Here is a 20,284-nt window from a genome sequence, read left to right on the forward strand (position 1 = left end):
AATAAACAGTTCCGTTCAGAAATGTTACATTAATCCAAAGCTACTAATATATATAAAATCAACATCAATTCCTTTTCCTTTTGACACACATTCAGCCTCCGGGTTCTCACTCAGGGTCCAAATGAATGCTCAACTCTCAAAAGTCTCACAATGAGACTCTACCCATTTGTCTGAACTCCCCTGAAATAATTGTAGGAAGCAATGTTCTGTTAAGAGACTCTCACCTCAAGTAGCATTGTAAGTTATGTTTCTGTTTTTAGTGAAAATAGCACAGAAATAGGTCAAGTTTCCCCTGTTTAAATTTCTCCTATGCACTTTTCAATAATACAACAAGCCGTCTAGGGATCGCTGAATTGGTAGAGTCTCTTAATCTCAGTGTTATAAATTCAAGCCCCACATGGGGGGGGGGGGGGATCTGCATGCAGGGGGTTGAGCTAGATGACCCTCAGGGTCCCTTCCAACCCTTTAATTCTATGAAAAAAAGACACTAAAAATGGGAAACTTCTCTGTTTGCTACGGGCAAATCGGGGCATTAATGAAGAATTCTTTGTGATATCACTCATCGCTTAATGCAGTTCTTTGGTAATCATCTAATGTAACATCTGGGAGGATAAAGGGGTGAGTATGCTTGCTAATGTTTGTTAATGTTTGTTAACATTTCCTTCTCTCCCCTTTAAGTTGCCTGGTTACGTCTCATCCAACTAATTATAAATGTATACATGAAAATTCTGTGGGTTTTGAATTATTAGATCAGGGGTCAGCAACCTTTTTCAGCCTCAGACCATGTGGCCCACCACTATATTTTGAAACAAAAATGGACGAATTCCTATGCCCCACAAATAACTCAGAGATGCATTTTAAATAAAAGGACACATTCTACTCATGTAAAAACACGCTGATTTCTGGACAGTCCGTGGGCCGGATTGAGAAGGCGATTGGGCCACATCTGGCCTCCCAGGCCTTCGGTTGCCTACCCCTGTATTAGATTTTCCTATCGTGGAAAACAGCCAAAACTGTTGGCTACTAAAGCGTATTTCCTGTTTCAAAATCCACCAATTTGCTTCTAAGCAGTTAGTACAACACCCCTAAGAGCAACCCGTCTACATTCTTAAAAGTCAACTTCAAAAGAAGATGGAAAACCCCAAACCTTGCTCAAATCTAACAAGTACCACTGAATCTCCTTTTTCCCCAGGTACCTGATTTGCCAGTGAAGAAATGGAACAGGGCACAGAGGATGTCCCTTTCCTCCTGTTGTCAAATAAAAAGTTGTTTCTAAGAAGCACTGTTACTGTCACAAAAAGGGATCTCAACTTTGCCACTGGACTTTGTATAATCTAGCAGCAAAGCATATCTTTCTTGCTGCAGGATTAACTTGTGGCTGCGCAAACTTGTTTGACGAGCCTAGCAAAACCCCAAAGAGATAGAGGAGATAAGATTTAAGGCAGTTTGCGAATACGAGGCATTTTAAAGGTTTGTACTTCCTTTAACCTTAGCTACAGCTTCAAGATTTTTCACTCGATTATTATAGGAATCACAATTGCCTTCTCGCTCATTTCATTTCTCTGAGCTAATAAAGTAACTGGCACAGGTATGATCGATTCACGCTCCTTACAATTTCTGTCCCAATCCTAAAGGATATACAACCAAAAATTTAAAAAAAGAACAAGGAAGAAATAACTGTATAGTAACTCCAAAGGTCCATGACTACGCGCCTTAAAAGTAGAACAGCAAAATACAGAGTCTGGGAACATGTGAAACCTATTATGTGTTATGGTGATTTCGTTCTATCTGCCTGAGCCCCTTTTCTCCCAGGCACAGGGTAACAGCTATCTGTTGTGACTGGGAACAAAGGTAATTTCCCAGAGGAATGCTTAAATATCATTGTTGAATTTGTTCTCTCCTAAAGCTTCTTGAAGAATAGCCATTTGCGTTCAAGGTCATGGTTTTTAACCCATAAAATACTCAGAACAGTTTGGGGCCTTAAAAGAATTGCCTAGAGGTTCGGGGTGGATAATTGTAGTTGACGTATCTTCTCAAGCAGAACTCGGGTGTTCAGTGCTGTGTCAAGCCAAGCAAAATACACAACTGTGGGAACTAAGACATGGCCCCAACTTTCCCAATTTTTCATTCCAAACCAAGTTGCACACAGAACAGTTTGCTGCTTCTTAAAACAACTAATAAAAGTCTAGGGCCTCCTTCAGAGCAACAAGGTATATGAGCAAACACAAGTCAGAGATCACAGTTGGGGGGAAATTCGTACACAGCAAGAATGTTGATAAATAGTCCCAGTGCATTTTGATGTTTTATACACTTCTTAATCTATAATAAAGAAACATGTTTCATAAAGTGTTTGGTCTGAAATAGGTATCTATTTTGCACCCACAGTACAAAAAACATTTTCATGCAAGGAAAACACAGAAGCAGTTTTTCACCATGTCTCATGCTTGTTTTAGGGTGAGGGTGGGGAAACCTTGGGCCCTCTAGATGTTACTGAACTACAACTCCCAACATTCCTGGCAGCTGGCCATGTTTTCAGGGGCTGATGTGAGTTGCACTTCTGCCGCATCTGGAGGGTCAAAAGTTCCCCACCTGTTTCAGGGCATTCAGAGAACTCAACTATCTGGTGGTAACAGTGACTGAAAAATAGTCCTTGATAGCAGACTAATGGGACAACTCTAACCCCTAGCAGGCAGCAGCGGGGGCTTAATTAGCCACTGTTACATCAACAGCTGTTCCACTTGCAAAAGCCATGGCGGAAGGGTTATTAAAAAAACCTCTTCACCATGCAAGCTGCTGTACCCCTATCAGAAGTCAACAGATCTAGGCTGGGCTGGTGTCCACCCATCTCATTTAGACCCCTTCCAGCATGGTGGATCAGAGGTTTGGATTGCTGGGTGAGACACAGGACTGGAATGTTTTAAAAGGATACACACACACACACACACACACACACACATATATATGACATTTGTCCCCACCACTACCACTCAACATGGACTGTTTATGGGCTCTAAATAGTTCCCAGCAGCGGTGGTACTTTCCCCTTGGCTTGTCTCCCTCTTCAACTCCCTATCTCTACAACGCATTGTTTCCTCTGGTTCCTGTTTTACAGATCATTCCCTACTTTGCTCAACTTCCTTTAGCCACTGTCTCTTGGCCAGCTCTTCTAGGATTTCTCTTCCCTTAGCAAAGAGCATTGTGAGTTTCTTCAGAACCAATTCTCTTATTATCCCTTTCCGGCAGCACTTCTCTTTTTCTCAAATTCAATTCCCCTAGCTCTAGCCGTACGGTCCTCTTTCTCAGTCCACTGCCTATTCTGCCTTCAGGGTCCTTGTTCCTGGTCTCCCTGATCATTATATTCCTGGAGCCTTTGCCCAATCCTCCTTGTGTGACATTTGAATCCCAGCCATACAGACAACTTTCCCTTCTCTCACAGAAGCTGGACTGCAAACTATTTATTCGATGTCACTGAACCAATTCAGCCAATCATGCTTCGTTACCACAAGTGCAGTACAGTATAATAAAAACGTATAATAGGTACATTTGTTAGGTTATTCTTTCACAAGGTTTCAAGGCAGGTTACCAACTACCAATTCAGTGTTGCTCAGGGTTCCTAAGCGACTTCACATCTCTTTCACAGCAGTGAGATTTGGTATGGTTGTCAACAAATTAAAGAATGTTTAGCTGATTAATTATCTGCCTTTTAACCAATTAGTCCATTGTGTTTATATTCATTTGTGCTGTATGAAACTTCTACTAGTGTTTTTAGGAGATAATGAGAAAAGTATAGCGTAACTTAACAAAGGTAGTACTTATGGTTAGGAGGAAAAAACATCTTAAGTATTTTCATTTTATTTCACAGTAACATACAATAACCCCAACAGATACAAAAGAAGTATACCATTTATTTACCAACCCACGGATTAAAATTTCTCTCCAACCAATTAATCAACTAAAGCTTTAGTTGATTCAGATTAGTCTACAGATTAAACAGATTAAAGCCCTACTACTCTGTGTTCCAAGCTATAATACTACAGCTCCACAAAGATTGATTGGCAGCAGATAAAGGACACAATGTACAACTTCACAGAATGTACAATGACAGTTTAGAAACCAGTGCCACAAAATGCAATGCTGATCACTGGCTTGGATGGCATGATGACAGGGCGGCCAATCAGCCACAACAGCAAGATACAACCACCAGGTTTGGAGCTTGTGTGTGTGTGTAGCTATCAGTTCCTGCTGTGGGTAATCAGGAAGGGAAGGCTGTTGCCTCCACGCACTGCTTGTGGTCTCCTTGAAAGCATCTGGCTGGCCACTGCAGGATGCAATGCTAGACCAGATGGACCTTTGATCTGATCCAGCAACTAGGTCCTTATGTACTTATTCAGAGGTTTTCATTACTCCCAACAGACTCGGCAGTTCTGCTGCTCAACAATCGAATATATCCAGTGCTCTTGGGGCTACCTTTTTGTAATTCAAATGTTTGCTTGTGCCTGGATCCGTAAGATTTGATTATTACTTCAAATTTGTATGTTCTAATCTCATATCACATGGTCAGTGTGCTCCTCTCCTTTCTGTTCTTTGTCTTTCTCAGTTTCCCTTCCCCTCTCACACTTCTATGCATCTACTCTTCCTTTAGACAGCTGCATCTTGTCAACTTTCAAGTCCCAGCTCTCATTTCCTACGTCTCCACCCTCATCAGCTACTGCCTTCTGAAATGCCTGCATCCTGCTTTTCCAGGTCTTTGCTTTTTCTACTCCTTCTCCCACAGACCCTTCTGCCTGCCCACCTCTTCCCAGGGATGAAAACGGCATGGCCAACATCTACCGAGGCACCATCTCTCTCCCTGTCTCAAAGAACCAGTACTTCACCAGTCAAAGCAGGACAGGTCAATGAAGCAGGACACTGGATGACTTACCCCCTAAATTTCAAGGCTACACCAACGCTGTTTACATGGCAGAAATATATGCTTATATTTGTCAGTCCTTCCTCCTTGCAATCTCAAATTGTGTTTTCCTAGGACTGGTCAAGCCACTGCTTGTTTTCAGCTTAGCTCCACCTACCACACTGCCTTATCTCCCGAGTGCTTACACATGTAAACCACTGTGACTGGAACCATTTTGAAATCTGATGTATCAATTACATACTGAACTGAAAATTAAACTCGTCTCAACAGAGGCCACCGCAGCTACCACCTGGACCTATTCAGTGCTCACTGCAGAACAACATGCCAATTTTTAAAGCTGTCAGTTATATCAATTAAGCATCTCTCTGCTGGAAGGCAAGTGTAAAGGTCAAAGTGGCTGATGGAAACAAGGAGGAAACAAAACCTTCTGCACTGTCAGAGAGGGCACAGTGTTGGCCCTGCAGTTGCTTCTGTCTCATTCTGCTTCTAAGATGCTTGGCGCTAATAGACTTGCCTATTGGACAACTTTATACTTACATTTGGGCACACTGTTGCATTCATTGTCATCGAACACATGATGCTTAACTGTAGCAAACACTAACTATGGTTTGTTTGTTTGCCTTAACCAATGCTCAATGTTTTGTTTTTAACTATTTATTTTGTGCTTTCATCCTGTATTTTTATCTAGTGAACCACTCTGAGATCTTCAGACAAATGGCGGTATACTGTATAAATCTAATAAATAAGTAAGTGAGAAAACACACGACTCCCTGTCTCTTTCCTTTCTCCTCTGCTGAATGGAAGGAAGCAAATGTGTTGTACAGCAAACAAGGATTTTTTCAAAAGACAGGGACACACACATTCCCATAAAGAAGGCTTGGAGACACAAAACAAACCAAAGTTCTCAAACCTATGGGGAAGATAAATTTGGGAACAGAACTGGAGTTCATGGAACTAGTTGCAATCCAGCACTTCTCATCAAGATGGTAGCTGACATGAAACTCAAGATTCCCACCACCAATATATCTGTCACTGGAACACTGTAGTAGGAAGTTAGAGGACTGATATTCTTTGCTCATCCTTAGTTCCAAGGAATGGTTCAAAAGCAGATGAGGCATCAAAGGAGCAGAAGCTCTGCAAGCCTTGGTCTGGCCATAGGAGCCCTATGAATTCCAAGATGGAATAAAGTGATGTATAAATGTAATAAATAAATATTAACCATGTCCTGGAAAAGAGGGGATGAACTGACCCCAATACAGTTCCCTACTTAGTACAATCATCAAGCAACTGTGCATTTAGCCCCATATTGTTGCTTATGGGTGGTATCCCTGAGCTGAACAATTTCCCAGGACTATTTGTCAAATAACTTGTGTAGCACCATAGATAGATAGATAGATAGATAGATAGATGATAGATAGATAGATAGATAGTAGTGGTATTATTGCACATTGTACTTGGAAAAGAAAATGGATTTTTACAATCTCAGAGGAATTTGTTCTTCTTAATTTCACGTGAAATTATGCACATCCTAAATAGGCAAGAGCAAGGCTGAGCTGGGAGGTAATACTTGCATGGATAAACGAAGAAGGAATAAGAGACACGTGAGATGAGTGCATATTAAGGATTTTTGTTTGGTGGGGTGTTTATTCAGTGACAGTTTTAATACATTTTCTGGATTTGAGGGAGCAGAATGTCATGACACAGACTTTCCCCCAGCAAGATAGATATAAATATATATATATTTAATGTAGATTTTACAACACAATTCTATGTGATCTATAGAACAGAAAGCTTACACCCTTTGAAAAGTATCTACTTATCCAGAACCTTACAGTAATACATTAAGTACAAGTGCTATTATACCATGACATCAGCATACATGTCACCTTCCCAGCTTCCAGGAGCTCAGTGGCTCTTTTTGGGGTGGGAAGTGTTTACTCTCAGAGTTCTGGCTTCCTTCTCATGTACTTTTACACAGATAAATTTGCAGAATTCCACTGTTTATTTTACTTATTTCATTTCTATCCCACTGACTTCCAAAGAACTCAAGGTGGTGTACACAAAGTTTCTCTGCAGTCTCCCATCCGTGCACTGACTTACACTTGCTTAGCTTCAGCATGGAACCTGTATCACTAAATAAAATTAATAATAATAATATGCAACTCTGCTAATTATTAAAGAATGAAACTAGCAGCCGTTCCAAGCATTCATAAAATTATAGAAATGAGAGGGCACCAACATGAACAATGGGTAAGGGTTTATGGAACATTAAGCCATGGTACAAATTACATTTGTGGTACAAACAACTATGATTATTTCCAATCAAGTGTCATGGTTGTTCTATAGTGTTCATGTTTAATTTGTGGTAAGTTTAAACCACTTGTTGATGGGTATGGTTGTTTTTTGTTTTTAAATTAAAATAGTCATTAGTTGGAGGGATGCTACATATTTTGTAACAAGCCACCATGGCAGTAGGCAATTAGCTTCCAATATAATAAAGACACACTGAATAATTACTTACAAATAAACCCTAAGAAATCCAACACATGCCAATAAGGATAAGAGATAAGTGTTTATTCATAGACCAACCAAAATTATAATAAAGTAACAGATCAACAGGAAACAGAATGTCCTAAAGTGTGAAATATTCTGCAGCGTTCTCACTTTGCAAACCGTAAGGTCCCCCATAAACATTTCCAGGCAAATTAACAAATATTTATTTAGCTCTCATTACATGCATAAAATGGAAGCCTATGAAACCGACAATTCTGACTGCATGTTAAACTCATATAAAAGAGACAGGTTTTTTGTGTGTTTTTTTGCATTCTCTTAAAACACCAGTATATGCTCCAAATGGCTGATGAGAGAAGCCCGGGCTTTTGCGATTAATGAAAAATGAACTAACTACTAGTTGACTTTTGTTACCCTCAGACCTACTCGTCTCAATTTTTCTGAAAAGCAAATCGAACAATGCTTAAAATTAAACAAAAGAAGATTTCTTAGAAGTGAAAAGATCTCCCTTTCTTCTGTCTTGCTATCTGACCTGCGGGATGATTAACCTAGAAGGTCAAAATGCAAAGTAAAACTGCCCTATACCATAACACATCAATATCTGATATACTGGCAGTTTCTATATTTAATGCCATTTAATCAATTAGCGTTTCTTAAGCGAGTGCCATTTCTACTTCTGCAAAAGAACTGATTTATGGAAGACCCATAATCAAGCAATTCTGTTGTTCTTAAACAAAAAAGCATTTCCAAGGCCCTAGTGCCGGAAAGGGCGTGCTGCTTTGTTTTGCTAACAAAACTGCGCCAGAAAAATACAATGAAATACTGCATTAATGATTTCTCCATAAGCACCTTACATATAACACATAGGCTGGCCCAATTTCATTCCGCTCCAACGTTTACTCATTTCCATACTTTCGGTTATCATCCATTTGCGAACATTAATCTGGTTTAATCTATTCTAGTGCATTCCTTAAAGGTAAAGATAAAGGTACCCCTGCCCGTACGGGCCAGTCTTGACAGACTCTAGGGTTGTGCGCCCATCTCACTCAAGAGGCCGGGGGCCAGCGCTGTCCAGAGACACTTCCGGGTCACGTGGCCAGCGTGACATCACTGCTCTGGCGAGCCAGAGCCGCACACGGAAACGCCATTTACCTTCCCGCTGGTAAGCGGTCCCTATTTATCTACTTGCACCCGGGGGTGCTTTCGAACTGCTAGGTTGGCAGGCGCTGGGACCGAGCAACGGGAGCGCACCCCGCTGCGGGGATTCGAACCGCCGACCTTTCGATTGGCAAGCCCTAGGCACTGAGGCTTTTACCCACAGCGCCACCCGCGTGCATTCCTTACACTAATATAAAATTGGCTTGTGCTCAGAGTTCTTTTGAGAGTTCTGATTTAATCTTCTGCTGTAAAGCTGCCCCCAAATAACCCCACACCTAGCACACTGACACAGCTATTATATATGTTATGGCTGAATTAAAGGAACGCCTAACATTTGGAACTAAGAATTCAAAATGCCTATACCCCAAGCCCAGCATAAATATAGCCCCACTTTAGCTTTGAGAAAGGCTGAAGGGTGAACAAGGAGACTTCTAACAAAATCCTTACAAAGATGAAACTGCTCATAGATGTTACTCTGTGTTAGACAATATAGAAGGGTTGTATTCCTAGGCACAGCAGCTGGTCTCCAAGGTCGTTTTTAAATGGAAATGCCAGAAATTTAACCTGGAACCTTCTGCGTAAACAACATCTGGGCTGAGGGAACTTCCACCTCTCCAACTGTCTTAGTGGTATCTCGCCTATTTCCCAGGCTGAACAAGATGGACTTCCAAGTTTTCCATTCTAATGCTCCTGCCCTCCCAAATTTCTGTTGCGTTCTGAAAAATGACGTTGACTCTCCTTCAGAATAATCTTGTCTCTCCTTCATTTTATTTGTTTATTTAGGACTATTTATGCCCCTTCTACCAACCAAAGTCCTCAAGGCAGCTCACAGTATATTTAAAACACAATAAAACAGACAGTGATGCAACACTTTGTTCCTGATTACGGAATCCTACCACTCAGAGGTTGTTTTTTAATGTTCTATAGAACACTTGCATTATGCCACGTTGTAAAAATGTTATCTAAAAGCAGGTTGTTGCGAGTTGCCGTGGGGCGCTGTTAAAAAACTGAATCCCACTCCAAATTCCTGTTCCAACCACGAAAGTCAATAGGTGGTCCTCTCTGTCATCTCTCAGTCTAACCTAGGTTCCAGGATTATTGTGACAGTAAATGAGGTTAAGGATAGTAAAGGATTTTGCACGTGGAAAAGTGTAATATAAAATTTGCAGCTCAGTGTTCTACCAAGGCTTGTGCTGTCCAAGTTATTTTAGAAACAGACCAAACTCTAAAACCACAGCTCTCATATCTTCTGCCATTTATGTGACATTCCTCATAAAGAAACAGAAAGTTTCTGCTTCTGAAGAGTATCGTGCAACCAGACAGAAAGATCAAGGCCTGTAGTGCCTGGTTATCATTGTTTATAGGTACGTCATTTGAAATGGCAATATAAAAGGAAATCCCTAAAATCCCCTACCTGAATAAAATTTGAGTTCTCCATAGAAATTAGGAATTACAGAATTATTAGGATTAACATCCCCAAGCTGGGTATAAACAACAAACTCTTCACAGAACACGATTTGGAGGCGGGGCTGGTTAGCACTAATACAAACAGCATAAAAGTTAGCAATAAGAGACCCCTTGAAAATATTTACATCTTTCCAATAAGGGTTAAGGGCGATCTACATTTTCTGTATTAGTGAATGGAAGGAAGTGTGGTGAATAACCGTATTTTTCCATGTATAAGATGCCCCCATGTATAAGATGCCCCCCATTTTGGGGGACTCCAAATTAAGAAAACACCCCTCAGCACTACCTGTGTATAAGACGAGCCCCAATGTTATACCTAATTTTTTGGTAAAAAAACAACAACCCTAGGCTTATACATGGAAAAATACGGTAATTATACCAGATTAAGTATCACAAAATACAAATATGTTATCCTGCTGGTGGTGGAGTCATGAAGTCAGGATCTGGCTGAAATTGCTAAATTCTCTCAATGCTGTCAGATGCCCTGAAATATGAGATATATTCTAAAGTAAGGGGTGTCACATATATGTTCTTTATGTTCATGCTTCATGGGACCCCAGCGTATAAAGACACCACAGAATATAATGAAACTCCACAGCTTCATATTTCATATATCATATTTTGATATGATAATGCAACATAACCTGCTGTATTTCTGTGCTGCAAATTCCACCCTATTCATTACTTGTTTATGGAACAGTTTAAAATAATAAATATTATAGGAATTTAAATGCTGGAATTTGAGCAATGGGTGAAACAAAAATAATTAGGTTTTCATGGAAGAGAAGCAATCTCCTGATCCAGATTCTTAAACTGCTGTGGCAGCAGAATATGCATGATTCATTATTTTGGAAATACAACTAGAATGGGTGGGTGGGATCTATATTTAATGTATTGAAATCTTTTTTAAAAATATGTTTTCAATGCTTAAAGATGCAGCAGGACCAATTTCCTCAATGTTTTGTTTTATTATGATTCATGACTGACAAATTTAAGTTTTTCGGGGGAAGGGGTTACACAGACTGGCTTTTTTACAATGTGGCATTTCATTGGTGGAATATAGGATTTGGGATTAAAACATCTAACAGATTTATTTCAGTATGGTTTTCGGGTTTTTTTTACCTTTCTACTCAAGCTACACTATGAAGGAGATGTTATAGTAGGAAATGCCTCATCAGAGGACACATAATTAGTTGTAGGACAGGGCTAGAGAAAAGAATGTCTCTGGAGGGAAATGTGTGATGGCTTCACAAACCCACAGAGAAAACAAAACAAGACACCAGAGCTCTTGAAGGTGCATTTTGAAGCAGTGCTGTTGAAACTAAACAGGCCCAGATTTGATCAACTACCTGGAAACTCCATGTATGCCACCTTTGGCTACACAAAGTAAAGATGGAATAAAAAAGTAATAAATATATTTACCATCTCATTAAACATTTAGACGCATTAGGCCATTATTCACTTTAGAGGAGCACTGAGAGAGCATAACATGATACAACAGCCAGCATAACTACTCCACTGTTAGAATAGGGTGGGGGATCCTTTTTCAACTCGAAATCTGCATTCCCTTTTAGGTAACCTTCAGGGGGCCACATGCAAAAGCTGGCTGGGGCCACTGACTATTCAATGTTGTCTTGTACAGTATGCTTCTTTCTACAAATGCTCACACACATCCCTCTTTATCCTCCAACTTATTAAAGTTCAAGGGCATATTCTAGGCAGGCAGAGCAAGCCTTGTTGAGAGGTGTGGTCTAGGGAGAGTCCTGAGGCCCTGACAGAGAGGCCTGGAGGGCCACATTTCACCCCACAGTCTAAAATTCCCCCTTCCTGTGTTGATGGCACAACCTTATCCTTGCAACACATCGGGGAAGCCTTTGCATGCTTACGTTTTGTGCAACAGGGACAAACCCCAGCCACCAAGTTACGCAAACCAGCAGCCTTGAAGAAAGAAGACCTACACTACATTAATTTGGAATAAAAAGCAGCGAAGAACTCCAGTAGACCAGAAACAATCCTTCATCCATTAAAAGGGATGTACACCATGTTAACATGAAGCAACCAGTTAAACAACTCAGTTCAGAATCCATCAAAACTTGATTGAAAGGGTGAGGGAAATCACCATTTGAGCTTCAAACACTCCTTCAGAACCCTTGCAGCGAGGACACCGGTAGCCTTAAGAAGTAATAACTTATGAACATTATGTTCTCCTGAATATGTACCCATTAACCAGGGCTTTTTTTCCCCCAGCCAGAACTCACCAAAACTCAGTTCTGGCAACACTGCCATTCTAAGAGAACAAGGGAGGTGTTCATGGCGAGTTCCAGCACCTTGTTTTCTTAAAAAATAGCACTGCCGTTAACCTTTATGTTATTGTGTTTTTTTTAATAATAAAAAACCCTTTTGGGGAGGGAAATCAAGTAAATAACCTGTGCATTTATCTCCCTCTTTTTGGCAAACACCCACATCCTGTAGGCCTGACAATGCAGGGCATTCCTGCATCAACCTTTCCTATATGGGGAGAGTCAGTTTCACCCAAAATAACCCTCATGCACTGCCTTACCCCACAGGGGAAGGTCTTTTTTTGAGGAGGGGACCGTCTATTCTTAAGCCTTGTCCACCCCCAATAACAATGAGCATAACCTTCCCACCCTTTTCCTGTTTGAAGGGTAAAACCTGCCCTATTATTCCTCACCAAGGAGGGCCAGGCAAAGAAACCCAACCCACCGTCTCCCCTCACCTTTCTTTTTTGGGGAAGGGGGGAAGTGGGCGTGGGTAGGCGCCTCCCCCCTTCCCCCGGTGTTGTGGGGCAGGAGGGTTTTCAAGCAGCCCCGTCTCCTCCCACCTTGACTTTCCCTATGGGGAGCTTCCCCTTCTTCTTCCCACCCCACCCCACCCAGCCCCTACCATTACTCGGTCCAAACCTGCCTCCAAAAGCAGCCACAGCCAGACGAGATGGGAGAGGAGGGAGGGACGCGCAGGGAAGCAAACAGGCGTCTTCCGTCTGGGAGGCCCAACCGCGCAGGGGAGGGGAAGAGGAGAAAGGTTGAGGCCGGGGAGGGTTGCGCCTTGCTCGGCGTGCCCAGCCACTCGAGGCCCCGGCTCCACGGTTCTGGGCAGGCCGCAACCGGAAAGTAATTCCCACCACCCTCGCCGACGCCGCTCCCCGCTTGTCTCACACGCGCGCACACCTTTTTTTCCTCTCCCAGACTCTCCGCCTCTGCCCCGCGAAGCCCCTTCCCCACCTTACCCGCAGGTACAGCAGATGCAACTTTTTAATACCGGCTAGAAAACCCCCATAAAATCGTTAAGACCCCAACAGGGTGTGTTGGGGTGGGGGGGTAGAGAGAATTGTTATGGATGATAAAATCAGCGACCAATGCATTCCCGCCCCGTATTCTTGTTTTGCACGACAAAAAAAAACCCAAACACAATTCAGGGAAGAAGAGAAGACGAAAAATACCAAACCAGTGGGCGCCACCAATTATTATTATTATTGTTATTATTATTTGCAGCCGCGATCTCCACGCACACGCATTTGAGACCTTATATGTGCTGCATGTATCTCATCTGTGCATTGCACACACATATACCTACAGAAAGGGGCATGTTACGCAGGCTCAACCTCCCCCCATTACAAAAAATAAATAAAAGCAAAACCCTTTCCTCTTGTGGGCTCGGGTGTGTACATGATTTTGTAGAGGTTTCTTTCTCTCTCGTTCTCTCTCTTTTTTTTTTAAGGCGCCATGTTTATAATCCTCCATCATATATTTAAAAAGAAAAAAGAAGACGCCGGAGACGCCGCCTTCCCCTCGCCTCCCTAACCCAGCCACCCACCCTAATCTCTCCCAGAAAGGCGCACATCCTAATCTCTCCCACAGGGCTGTAAATTTCAAAGTCGTGCCTCTCTTTCTCTCCCTCTCCCCCCACAATCGCCCCCCTTTGCTCTCCTCCTCCTCCTCCCCAGACCGAAGAGCGTCTCTCTCACCTTGTGCTCTGGGCTGCTGCTCTTTCTGTGGCTGCAAAAGGAGAGGGAAGGAGAAGAAGAGGAGAAGTTAACCCAGGCGAAACTTTTCAATCCTCTCTTCCCCCAAGGCTGCTGCCTCCTTCCTCCTCTCCTCCTCCTCCTACATATTTCTTCCCCCCATCGGAGTTTTATTGTGTCTGAATTTTTCTCTCTCTCTTCTCTCCCTGTCTGTCCACACTTCCAGCTTTCTGGGGGTAAACAGGGTTTAAAAGAACGAAGCCGCGGATCTTTGGGAGAAGGAGAACTCTAGCGGCGTCGGGTGGAGTTGCCGTTGGCTTCTTTTTTCTTTCCGCCCCTCGCTTTATTATGCCGGGTTAAAGGGAGAGAGAGCAATTCAAGAGCACTGGTTCTACTAACTATTGAAAAGAAAAAAGCCATATATGCTCTCATCTCACAAAATTAGGAGGTTGCCACGGCGTGCGTAATTTTTTGCGCATGGTCCACTCTCTTCTTTCTTGGAGTTCTTTGTCCATCATAAATTAAAAGAGGTGTTTTGGGGGGAGTGGGAGGGAGAGGAGAAGGGAAAATGAATAAATGCAGCCTTTTCAGAAATATATTTGAGATCAAGGGGTTTCTGCAGGCATCAAATGCCAGTGTGTGTTATAATATATATATATATATAAAACAAACGTGGATTATTTTATTGGTGGGTTCAGCATGTTTTGCTTCCCATCCCTACAACTGACAGTGACGAAATGCTAAAATAACCATCAGGCACTAGTAGCCTCTTGTCTAGGTCTGTAAACTTAATTAACGATGACGATTTAACATTATGTAATTCATCTGATCATGATTATGCTTTAATCAGAATAAGTCCCTTAATAATCCAGTGCATTTTGAGTCACAAACATGGCAGGATAATCCTCAAGGTGCCTGGTTGTAAGGTGGCAAATGTTATCTACCAATCAATTCACTTGAGGATGTTTTCACATATTAACTAAAAATGAAGGCCAAGCCTTTCTTGTGAATGGTGTTAACAAAGGGCTAGTAGTAATTGAAACGTATTACAGCCGGTCTAAAAATCAAATTCTAATTATACGTGTGAGAAATGCAGACAACTATTGCTTTTATGGAGGGAGGTTTTTGTTTGTAACTAAGTTACGTATTTTTGTGTAAACTGCCCTATGATCCTCAGATGAAGGGCAGTATAGAAATTTAATTAATAATAATAATTACAAAAACTATAGGAATTGGGTTGCTCTAAGTCAATGGTTCCCAAACATTTTTCCTCATAGACCACCTGAAAAATGCTTGGGGTGTTGACAGAACACTATTCTGCCTGTTCTGGCAATTGTAATTGTACAATTTTTAATCATATTTTAATTGGTGCATTCATTTCCTTTTATTTATTTTATTTCTCATCTATAATATTTTATTGTACAAGTAACTCACAACTTATGCACATTTAACTTATGCATCCATTCAACTTTACATGCTTGGCAGAAAAGGGGTGAGCATCCTGGAAAAAAAATATTTAAATTGAGAATTGCCTGTATTACAATTTGGAATCCATAGAATTCAAATGGTTTGGGGGGAAATGAGGAAATTTGATTATTTACCCAATTTATATACATTACTGCTTGCCTGTAATAATCTCTAGGCGGTTTACAAGGACGCAAAACAACTGGCCAATTTTTCCTGGACACAGTAAGTACCAACCCACCGTTCATCTTCCCAGGGTGCAAGCTCAGTTTATTGCCCCTCATCCCGTTCACCACAGTTCCCAAACAATGATTGACAATTTCCATTTTTTGTTGAAAGTTTTAAGAAAAAAAAGTATTTCTGTACTGAAGCATTTTTTGAACTTGGAACGTAAAAGTCAAATTGGCACTCCGGACACAATCTATTTTTAAAACGATGCACAGAGAGATTGATTTAATTGAGTTTAATGTCTTTAATTTATAGGTTTAATTTTGCCCATACAGTTCTTAGGAAAGATGTTTGGAGCCGTACTCAGTTCTCGAACATCTTGTAACAATTATTCTCTCAGTGTTACTTATTGCATGTCGTATATGAATTTATGTAGTGGTCCTGCATTCCAGAAAATCTCAGGGAAAAACCCCATATACAGCTTCATTGCTAATTCAAAATCAGGATCGGCTCATTAGTGAAAATAATATGTTGTAATAATGTAACCACATTTTAAAAATACATCTCAAGTTTATTGATTCCCAATGTACAAAAGTTTCAAGGTTTAAGGGGTTTCTTCCTTTGAAGAAGTTAACATACATGTATGCTTGTAATGTGGGTGGCTGTGAACCTCACTTGCTCGCCTTTCCCCTCTCATCTGTCAATGCAGCTGCAGGAAGAGACCAGAATTTTCTTCATGGTGTGTTGTCCATACCCTAAACTATGCTTAAATTTAGCTATTGTTAGCAAAAACAAGCTAGCTTCATAAACTGTGCTTTGAAGCTGGCTTGTTTCCACTAAATATATTTAAGATTACCGGAATTTTCTCTCTATAAGATGCACCAGACCACAAGACGCACCTAGTTTTTGGAGGAGGAAAACAAGAAAAAAAATATTCTGAATCTCAGAAGCCAGAACAGCAAGAGGGATCGCTACGCAGTGAAAGCAGCAATCCTTGCTGTTCTTGCTTCTGGGATAGCTGTGCAGCCTGCATTCGCTCCATAAGATGCATACACATTTCCCCCTACCTTTTTAGGAGGGGAAAAGTGAGTCTTATAGAGCAAAAAATATGGTAACTAAAATTGGGTTCAATCTTGAAGATGCTTTAGAAGCTTTGATTACAGTACTTCAAAATACTGCAGCCAGGATATTACCTGGGATGGTGCACAGTTTCCATATCTTGACGGTCTTGAGAAATCTACACCAGTTATCAATTTGCTTCTGAGTTCAGTTTCTACGTGCTGCTTTTAAACTATCCTTCCTGGCTTGGGACCTAGGTACCTTATAGACAGCCTTCTCCAATACCAATCTTCTCAGGTGTTGAGATCTTCCACAACGCTGCCATCATTTGCGGTTAAGTGGTTGAAAACTAGGAAGAGGACGTTTTCATCCATAAAACCCCAGTTGTGGAACATCCTCCCCAGTGGTACCCAGCTTGTAACCATCCAGGTTAAGATGTTTTTATTCTCACATGCATTTCAGTTACCGGTAATTGAATGGCCCCAAAATGAGGCACTGGAAAGGCATTTGTTCTTTCTTACTCTGCCGCGGGATTATTTTGCCGCTATTGTAATTTTAGCTTAATTTGCGAACCAGCCTGGGATGGATTCTATGAAGAGAAGTACAGTGGTACCTCAGGTTAAGTACTTAATTCGTTCCAGAGCCCATTCTTAACCTGAAATTGTTCTTAACCTGAAGCACTACTTTAGCTAATGAGGCCTCCTGCTGCTGCCGTGCCACAGGAGCACGATTTCTGTTCTCATCCTGAAGCAAAGTTCTTAACCCGAGGTACTATTTCTGGGTTAGCAGAGTCTGTAACCTGAAGCGTATGTAACGTGAAGCATATGTAACGCGAGGTACCACTGTACAGAAATTTCCTAAATAAACAAGCAACCCATTTTTCACTTCTTAAAAATAGCGTCCTGCGGAACAAACTGACATAGTGCATCTGGGCAAAATGTCACAGTTCGGACTTTCCATGCTGCAGTGCAAACAAGGCAAGGTGCTATGCGGCGAGGGGCTCTCGAGATGGAAAACCCAGCCTCCAAGGAGCATGCCACAGCTCTTGCTGCCACCACAGCAGTGGCAGTAGTAGCAGATGATGCATTCCTTAGAGGCCAGATCTGCTACCCCTATGGATCCTGCCCCCTGAGGCAGTTGCCTCACCTTGCCTCGCGGATGGGCCAGCCCTGCTGTCTATATTTTATCCGTGTGCCTGCCCCTCTCACAGGCTCCATCCACAGTGCCTCTGTAACAACTTCATGGAAAAGTGGAGATCTGAAAAGCAAGAAACTGAGAGGAAACCAAAACTGACACATTTACTCAGCCCTCCTTGGGATTTTCTTCAACAAACTATAACATCATAAGACTACAGAAAGCACCACATTCCCTCATGTTTCCTTTACTGTACATATTATTTTCCTAAAGTTTTTGCCTTGATTGATATACACAGTTTCTGTCATGGCCAGACATAAAAGTTCATTTAAACCTCATTCAGCTCACTTTCAAAAAAATTGAGCTGTTACTGTTTGCACTATTTCAGCAATTTGCTCAGAGGGTCTCTTCGCTTCCCCTCGGAATAAAAGCACCTCTTTCCGCTGTTATTGTGCTGTTGTTTACAGTTATTATTATAAGGGGAGTCACGCCTGATTCAAACTGTTATTTTCAAATAAGTACCCAGCAGAGAGAAGCTTCGGCACCAAATTCCGTTTTGTGAGGTTAGCATAAAATCCCGGTTTGGAGACCTACTCCTTTACTGATTAACCTACTTCATGGCTGACTTCGTTCCACAGGATCACGCTGTGCTCATGAACGGGGCATGATGTAAACCAGTCAGAAGTTGACTTGGAGGTATTCCAGACTTTGTACTATTAATCTCCTGAAACTTCAGAGCCTTCAGAGCAAAGCTGAACACAAATGCAGTAGCACAGTCATTTCTATTAAGACCTCCCATAGTCAAATCTATCTGTTCATGGGATACTACGTTTCCTGCTATTTTACTACTTTGGACCCTGCCTCAGAAATGTGCAGGGCTGAATCCGGGTGAGGAGCTTGGTTTTATTTCTCTGCTATTTCACAAAACAGTTTTGAAGCCTAGAACGGCTTTGAAGCCAGTTTGCAATAATACATCACAGGGCTTTGAAGCCAGTTTGCAGCACATCACAAGGAACCGCTGCCATTCACAAATATAACAGCAACAGCAGTGTGGCATTTGCAGAGCTCTTCCATGGTGCAACAAGTTGCAGATAAATTTAATCTTTCCTAAAGCATAATAATAGGGATGTGGGTGGCGCTGTGGGTTAAACCACAGAGCCTAGGACTTGCCGATCAGAAGGTCAGCAGTTCGAATCCCCGCGACGGAGGTCACCAGTGTGTCACCTGTAGGCATACAGGCCCTCACCACTTCCACCCTGCCAAAATTAGGCTTGAAAGCATTTTGTTACAGCTGATAGAATGGGTTTCCATGTGTGCTTGATTGTGCTGTGTGTATGGTGCCCACAACATACTTGGTTTGCAAATGTTCCCCATGGGCTGTTGTCGGCCGTAGAACAAGCAACCACAGGAAGCTTGATTCCCTGGTATGTGCCAGAACTGGCCTGTTGCTCCAGGGCCACAGAACTGAGAGGCACAATGACCTTTCCATATCTCAGAGAGACAAAAGGATGGATAACGTTCCTGACTCCTTGGAAATCATTTGATTGAAAGGCAGGAGGTAGGGAGGTAGTGTGATGGCCTGGGACTCAGGCTCGGACTCAGAACCAGAGGAGACTCAGTCTGCACCAGATCCTTTGCCTCAGCCATCATCTGAACCAAGTCTGGGGCCTGATCCTGAAGAGTCCCAGTCTGCACAGCCTGCAACAAGCACCAGCTGGGCCGAGTCAGGGGCCTGAGCCTGAGCCTCCAGATGCAGGGATTACCTCGTTGCCTTCAGCTGGGCCATCACTTACAGCTGCTCCACTACCGGTTTGGTCAGGGGAGGCTGAGGCGGCCCCTGGGTCTAGTAACCCACCAACATCTCCCAAGCTGCAGAGACTGAGGTCTGAGAGAAGGAGAGACCTGAGATGAGGAGTGCTCATCTTCAGGCAAAACAGGGAGGTGAATCGCCGGGGGATCAGGACCAGCCGCTACCCTGATAAAGATAAAAGGCTGTCGGACCCCGCCCCAGGTTGCGGGAGCAATGTTGTTGTATGCTAGATCCTGCCTGAGATCCTGTACCTGTCCTTGCCTGGTTTCCTGCCTTGTGTCCTGCCTTGGCCCTGTGGGACTAACTCCCAGTGGAACCTTCGGATAGTGGTTTTCATGGCCCACTAAGGAAGATAACAACACAATAATGGCACATTTATTCAAAACCCAGTTAAAACTATTTAGTTTAATTAATTCAACAACACTGATGGACTTGATCCAGTGATATCAAAGTCTGATAGTCGTTTACGCCTCCAGTGCTGCCCTGCTCCCCACTTGCTTCTTGGCGCCCACCTAGGTAATTCCCTCCCCCCCCCCCCAGGGCAGTACCGTCTACCTTGGAACTGATGTAGAAGGTCCGCTACTGAAAGTAATCAGCCAATCTCCCTATGAAAAGTATTGTT

General features: G+C 42.3%; 1 protein-coding gene across 28 annotated transcripts in view; it reads right to left on the reverse strand.

The window, feature by feature from the left end:
- Positions 1-14,321, reverse strand: part of ZMYND11 (zinc finger MYND-type containing 11) — a 101,333-nt gene extending 87,012 nt beyond the window's left edge. For 7 of the 28 annotated variants that reach the window (XM_083406411.1, XM_083406420.1, XM_083406402.1 and 4 more), the window contains exon 1: positions 14,031-14,284. The gene's annotated coding sequence lies outside the window, so the exon portion shown is untranslated. Of the gene's footprint in view, positions 1-1,196; positions 1,344-12,970; positions 13,013-13,292; positions 13,409-14,030 lie in introns of those variants that run through there. The other 21 variants (XM_083406416.1, XM_083406399.1, XM_083406397.1 and 18 more) reach the window with 11 other exon arrangements.
- Between the last annotated feature and the right edge of the window lie 5,963 nt (positions 14,322-20,284).

The sequence above is a fragment of the Podarcis tiliguerta genome (assembly GCF_965153285.1).
Source record: "Podarcis tiliguerta genome assembly, chromosome: 12".
NCBI classification, from domain to species: domain Eukaryota; kingdom Metazoa; phylum Chordata; class Lepidosauria; order Squamata; family Lacertidae; genus Podarcis; species Podarcis tiliguerta.